Here is an 8,078-nt window from a genome sequence, read left to right on the forward strand (position 1 = left end):
TTAGAATGGAAATGGACTAAAGTTCTCAGGAACAAGGTTTAAACAAAGACCATTGAGAATGGAACACTGAGAACGGGAAAGGAGGACAATCGGAACAGGAACAGGATGTATTATAATTCAGCCATTTAGATTTTTAGGAAACGTTCTCGTCCAATGGGATAAGCCTATGCGCTGGCTGAATGTGATGTCACAATGGAAACACTTGGCTTGACCTCCACAGGGAAAACAACCTACAGGCCCCAACAGTGAGAAAGAGCAGGGGTAAATATATCTACTTCCCAAATGGAACCCTATTCCCTACATAGTGCACTACTTTTGACTAGGGCCCAATGGAACCCTATTCCCTACATAGTGCACTACTTTTGACTAGGGCCCTATGGAACCCTATTCCCTACATAGTGCACTACTTTTGACTAGGGCCCTATGGAACCCTATTCCCTACATAGTGCACTACTTTTGACTAGGGCCCTATGGAACCCTATTCCCTACATAGTGCACTACTTTTGACTAGGGCCTTATCGGCTACCATTTGGGGCATAGCCTGTGTTCTTAAGCATGTTCCTTATCTGATTACTGTGACCTCAGAGATTCGCTTGGGCCAGTGGAATATACTGGGCTCTCTGGACTACCCTCCCTGGGGACTAATGGCCACACACACACACACACAAACACACACGCCTGTCCTCTATGTAGCTGTCCAGCTGTGGCTTGGAGTCACAAGAGGGGTAAGGAAGGGAGAGCAAGAGGTGGGGAGCTAGAGTGATGAAGAGGTGGGGAGCTAGAGTGATGAAGAGGTGGGGAGCTAGAGTGATGAAGAGGTGGGGAGCTAGAGTGATGAAGAGGTGGGGAGCTAGAGGGATGAAGAGGTGGGGAGCTAGCTAGAGGATGAAGAGGTGGGGAGCTAGAGTGATGAAGAGGTGGGGAGCTAGAGGGATGAAGAGGTGGGGAGCTAGAGGGATGAAGAGGTGGGGAGCTAGAGGGATGAAGAGGTGGGGAGCTAGAGGGATGAAGAGGTGGGGAGCTAGAGGGATGAAGAGGTGGGGAGCTAGAGGGATGAAGAGGTGGGGAGCTAGAGGGATGAAGAGGTGGGGAGCTAGAGGGATGAAGAGGTGGGGAGCTAGAGGGATGAAGAGGTGGGGAGCTAGAGGGATGAAGAGGTGGGGAGCTAGAGGGATGAAGAGGTGGGAGCTAGAGGGGTGAAGAGGTGGGAGCCAGGGAGGGAAAGAGATGGAGGGGTGGAGGGAGGGAAAGTAGAGGGGGATGGGGGATGGAGAGGTATGGAAATTCCATATGAGTAACTATCTGATATCCTGTGAATGATTCCATATGAATGATTTAATTTTGATTAGATGTGATTCCCTGTGAATGATTTATTTAAGTTGATTCCCTGTGAATTATTTGAACTTGATTCTCTTTGATTCCATATGAATGATTTAATTTTGATTCCATGTGATTCCATATGAATGATTTCATTTTGATTCCATGTGATTCCCTGTGAATGATTTAAAGTTGATTCCATGTGATTCCATATGAATGATTTAAAGTTGATTCCCTGTGAATTTTTTGAACTTGATTCTCTTTGATTCCATATGAATGATTTAAAGTTGATTCCCTGTGAATTTTTTGAACTTGATTCTCTTTGATTCCATATGAATGATTTAAAGTTGATTCCATGTGATTCCATATGAATGATTTAAAGTTGATTCCATGTGATTCTCTGTGAATATAAAGTAATTTTCTCATTCGTTGATTCCATGTGATTCTCTGTGAATATAAAGTAATTTTCTCACAGATGAATGAGTTCTTCTGTCATTCTGTTAATAAGAAAGGAAATCACCGACTATGTGAAGAGTATTTAAATAATATGTATTTCATTTTGTTTTTTAATGCAGATTGTAATTGTTTATATTTATAGGTTTATATTTGAATAAATCTGTTTTTAATCAGGTGATTATATCCTCTTTATTGACCCAGATGACTAAAGCTAAGTACCCTTCTTAATTAATACGAGTAATAGCCTGGCATTCATAGCCTGTAATATGGAAAATCCTGATCCTTGAATCACAATTCGTGATTCTATTCATTCATTCATCTATTCAATTCCTGTCTATTCATCGGCCTACAGTAGGTCTGACACAAACAAGTAGAAGTCAATGAGGATGCGGACCAGTGTTCATCAGCAGACTGATTCCATACGTTGACTCATTCATGGAATGGAATTTTGCAGTGGTGTAAAGTACTTAAGTAAATAATACTTTAAAGTACTACTTAAGTCGTTTTTTTTAGGGGTATCTGTACTTTACTTTTACATTTTTTGACAACTTTTACTTCACTACACTCCTAAAGAAAATATCATACTTTTTACTCCATACATTTTCCCTGACAACCAAAAGTACTCGTTACATTTAGAATGTTTAGCAGGACAGGAAAATGGTCTAATTCACACACTTATCAAGAGAACATCCCTGGTCACCCCTACTGCCTCTGGCAAACTCACTTAACACAAATGCATCTTTTGATAAATAGTGTTGGGAGTGTGGCCCCTGGCTATCAATACATTTTAATAACAAGAAAAATGCTGCTGTCTGCCCCTTTAGTCCATGTTCATATCAGCTCTACCTGAACCCCGGCACATTGACTCTACCTGAACCCCGGCACCTACCTGAACCCCGCACATTGACTCTACCTGAACCCCGGCACATTGACTCTACCTGAACCCCGGCACATTGACTCTACCTGAACCCCGGCACATTGACTCTACCTGAACCCCGGCACATTGACTCTACCTGAACCCCGGCACATTGACTCTACCTGAACCCCGGCACATTGACTCTACCTGAACCCCGGCACATTGACTCTACCTGAACCCCGGCACATTGACTCTACCTGAACCCCGGCACATTGACTCTACCTGAACCCCGGCACATTGACTCTACCTGAACCCCGGCACATTGACTCTACCTGAACCCGGCACATTGACTCTACCTGTACCCCGGCACATTGACTCTACCTGAACCCCGGCACATTGACTCTACCTGTAACCCGGCACATTGACTCTACCTGAACCCCGGCACATTGACTCTACCTGTACCTGAACCCCCGCACATTGACTCTACCTGTACCCGGCACATTGACTCTACCTGAACCCCGGCACATTGACTCTACCTGAACCCCGGCACATTGACTCTACCTGAACCCGGCACATTGACTCTACCTGAACCCCGGCACATTGACTCTACCTGAACCCCGGCACATTGACTCTACCTGAACCCCGGCACATTGACTCTACCTGAACCCCCCACATTGACTCTACCTGAACCCCGGCACATTGACTCTACCTGAACCTGAACCCCCGGCACATTGACTCTACCTGAACCCCGGCACATTGACTCTACCTGTACCCCGGCACATTGACTCTACCTGAACCCCGGCACATTGACTCTGTACCTGAACCCCGGCACATTGACTCTACCTGTACCCCGGTACCTGTGACCCGGCACATTGACTCTACCTGAACCCCGGCACATTGACTCTACCTGAACCCCGGCACATTGACTCTACCTGTACCCCGGCACATTGACTCTACCTGTACCCCGGCACATTGACTCTACCTGAACCCCGGCACATTGACTCTGTACCTGAACCCCGGCACATTGACTCTACCTGTACCCGGCACATACTCTGTGACCCCGGCACATTGACTCTACCTGAACCCCGGCGCATTGACTCTACCTGTACCCCTGCACATTGACTCTACCTGAACCCCGGCACATTGACTCTACCTGAACCCCGGCACATTGACTCGGACTACCTGAAACCCGGCACATTGACTCTACCTGAACCCCCCGGCACATTGACTCTACCTGAACCCCGGCACATTGACTCTACCTGGTACCTGAACCCCGGCACATTGACTCGGTGTACCCTGGCACCTGAACCCCGGCACATACCTGAACCCCCTCTACATTGACTCTACCTGAACCCCGGCACATTGACTCTACCTGAACCCCGCACATTGACTCTACCTGAACCCCGGCACATTGACTCTACCTGTACCCTGGCACATTGACTCTACCTGTACCCCGGCACATTGACTCTACCTGAACCCCGGCACATTGACTCTGTACCTGAACCCCGGCACATTGACTCTACCTGTACCCCGGCACATTGACTCTACCTGAACCCCGGCACATTGACTCTAGCTGAACCCCGGCACATTGACTCGGTACCTGTACTCCGGCACATTGACTCGGTACCTGTACCCCGGCACATTGACTCTACCTGAACCCCGGCACATTGACTCTACCTGAACCCCGGCACATTGACTCTACCTGTACCGGCACCTGTACCCCTGGCCCGGCACATTGACTCTACCTGTACCTGAACCTCTACCTGAACCCCGGCACATTGACTCTACCTGTACCCCGGCACATTGACTCGGTACCTGTACCTCCGGCACATTGACTCTACCTGTACCCCACATTGACTCTACTGTACCCTCGTTATTGTTATTGTGTTACTTTAGTTAATTTAGTAAATATGTTATTACCTGTGTTTTTTGACTTCATGAAAAACTGCATGGTTGGTTTTGAAGGGTCTATCACCTAACCCGCATTTCACCTGAACGTCACACCTGTTCTAGTAGGTGACAAATTATTTTGATTTAAATAATATAAGGATTTTGACTTTTGGTACTTAAGCATATTTAAAACCAAATACTTTTAGACCTTTACTCAAGTAGTTGTTTTACTGGGTGACTTTCACTTTTTCTTGAGTAACTTTCTGTTAACTCTATCTATACTTTTACCCATGTAGGACAATTGGTTATTTTTTCCATCGCTGGGTATTTTGAGGGTTCATCAAAACCACAACCATCTTGAATTGAATCCATCTTCTGTTAACCCCTACCTGAACCCCGGCAAACCTGCCTACCCATATAAACGCTCTACTGCGATTGGATGAATATACCTGAGACAAGGGAGGTCCCTGTACCCCGGTAATCCCTCTACCCCCCGGCACATTAAGTTTTAGATGCACTATTGTAAAGTGACTGTTCCACTGGATGTCATAAGGTGAATGCACCACATTGACTAGTACCTGTCCCCGCACTGGACTCAGACCTGTCCCCGCAAATGACTCTAAATGTAAATGTAATGTAATGTAAACCAATTTAGCTCAAAATAACCCCGGCACATTGACTCTATCCCGGCTAACTCTACCTGAACCCGGACAGTTGGCAACCTGGTACCCGGCAGAGGATGTCCGTCGCCATTGACCCTAGCTCAACACCGATCATTTAAAATACTAAAATCATTCCAATCCCCATTAAAACCCCGGCAAATGCAGTTTAGGACCATGCAGATTGCTCAGAGCTATTTTCTCTGCTGGTTGAGAGCACTGAGGAGCACTGAGGAGCACTGAGGTAGCACTGAGGTAGCACCTGAGGTAGCACTGAGGTAGCACTGAGGAGCACTGAGGTAGCACTGAGGTTGAGCACTGAGCACATTGACTGAGGTAGAACCTGGCACTGAGCACTGAGGTAGCACTGAGGTAGCACTGAGGTAGCACTGAGGTAGCACTGAGCACTGAGGTACACTGAGGTAGCACTGAGGTAGCACTGAGGTAGCACTGAGGAGCACTGAGGTAGCACTGAGGTAGCACTGAGGAGCACTGAGGTAGCACTGAGCACTGAGGTACCTGAACCCCGCACTGAGGTAGCACTGAGGTAGCACTGAGGTAGCACTGAGGTAGCACTGAGGAGCACTGAGGTAGCACTGAGGTAGCACTGAGGAGCACTGAGGCAGCACTGAGGTAGCACTGAGGAGCACTGAGGTAGCACTGAACCCTGGTAGCACTGAGGTAGCACTGAGGAGCACTGAGGTACCTGCACTGAGGTAGCACTGAACCCCGGCAGCACTGAGGAGCACTGAGGTAGCACTGAGGTAGCACTGAGGAGCACTGAGGTAGCACTGAGGAGCTTGACTGGCTATGCAAAGGGACAAAGGACTGCCTGAATGGGAATAGTAGGTGAGTGACTCTCTTTTCCTCTTCTGCATTCAAATGTTTTTTTTTATCTGTATAAAGGTCCAAATTGTGATTTCTTTGAAAATACATTTTTTTAAGGGTTTATTCACATAAGTTTACATAGTGATACAGTTTTAGTAAAGCTATGGGAATTAAACAAATGTTTTGCCTTTTGGTATTGAATTTAGAACACAAAACTTTATATTCATTCAACAACATGGGTGACTTTCACTTTTTCTTGAGTAACTTTCTGTTAAGGTATCTACTTTTACCCATGTAGGACAATTGGTTATTTTTTCCACCTGGGTATTTTGACCAAAACTCATTTGAAGTGAGAAATCTTCTGTTAACCCCTGCTACTAAACCTGCTACCCATACAACCCTGATCAAAATACGAGACAGCCCGTATGGTCAAACTAATTGTTCTCAAAATAAGTGACACTTCCAGTCCACTAAGTAGGCAAGACTAAATCTATCTCAACAGTCATTTGAAATAGCTAAAATTTCCTGCATCCCCAAATTGTTTAGCCCTCCTGACTGCTGATGCATTTTCCTAATGACACACACACCACTGACACTGCACACACGCACACGCACGCACGCACACGTAGCACACACACACTGACACACTGACAGCACACACACACACTGAGGTACACTGACAGCACTGAGGAGCACAGGTAGCACTGAGGTAGCACTGACACTGAGGTAGCACAGACACAGACACAGACACAGGCACGCACTGAGCACGCACTGAGTAGCACTGAGGTAGCACTGAACGCACTGAGGTAGCACTGAGGAGCACTGAGGTAGCACTGAGGTAGCACTGAGGTAGCACTGAGGTAGCACTGAGCACTGAGGTAGCACTGAGGTAGCACTGAGGAGCACAGGTACACAGGAGCACTGAGGTAGCACTGAGGTAGCACACACAGGCACACACTGAGGTAGCACTGAGGAGCACTGAGGTAGCACTGAGGAGCACTGAGGTAGCACTGACCTGAGGAGCACACACTGAGAGCAGACTGAGGTAGCAGAGCAGAAAAGCAAAATATGAGCACTTTGTCACTGAGCACTGAGGTCCTGCCTCTAGGTCACTGAGGCTGCACTGAGGCACTGAGCACTGACCATCGTTACACTGAGCACTGAGGTGTCACCATCGCACTGAGCACTGTAGCACTGAGCGTCATCAGACTCACCTGGCACTTCATCACACTGATTACCTTCCCTGAGGTAGCACTGAGCACTTGGTTCCTGAGCACTGAGGTAGCACACTGAGGAGCACTATGTCACTTCCTTTGGTTCCTTCCACTGAGGAGCATGTCAATCCCTTTGGTTCACTTCCACTGAGGTACAATGGGGCAAAACTGAGTATTTGAGGTAGCCACTGATTGTAGCAAGTTCTCCCACGGCTGAAAAAGATGAGAGAGGCCTGTAATTTTCATCATAGAACAACAACAACTAAATGACAGACAAAATGAGAAAAAAAGGCGGCAGTTTTCCAGAAAATCACATTGTTCAGGATTTTCTCATGAATTTCAGTTACCAGCAAATTATGGTGGAAAATAAATATTTGGTCAATAACAAAAGTTTATCTCAAAACTTTGTTATATACCCTTTGTCCTCAATGACCAGATGCTCAAACGTTTTCTGTAGACAAGGTTTTTACACACTCTTTCTGATACCATTTAAAAGGTCCATTCAACCATGTTCAGATCTCTCTGGTCTCAGTGCAGTGATGTTTTGGGGCTGTTGCTGGGACCATTTACAAGGACTTTCAACTCCCTCCAAAGATTTTCTATGGGTTTGAGATCTGGAGACTGGGCCAGGGTTAAGCAAATTGGCCAACAGTGGCTGCCTGAATGGTCCCCTAGACTAGGGGCAGGACTGGGCCAGGGTTCTGCATTCAAATGTTTTTTTTTATCTGTATAAAGGTCCAAATTGACCATTTGATCATTACATTTTTTGCATTACATTTAAGTTTACATAGTGATACAGTTTTATCCAGATGGGAATATAAACAAATTGTTTTGCATTTCCTTGAATGAACATCACAG

The sequence above is a fragment of the Oncorhynchus gorbuscha genome, linkage group LG24 (genome assembly GCF_021184085.1).
Source record: "Oncorhynchus gorbuscha isolate QuinsamMale2020 ecotype Even-year linkage group LG24, OgorEven_v1.0, whole genome shotgun sequence".
In the NCBI taxonomy this organism is placed as follows: domain Eukaryota; kingdom Metazoa; phylum Chordata; class Actinopteri; order Salmoniformes; family Salmonidae; genus Oncorhynchus; species Oncorhynchus gorbuscha.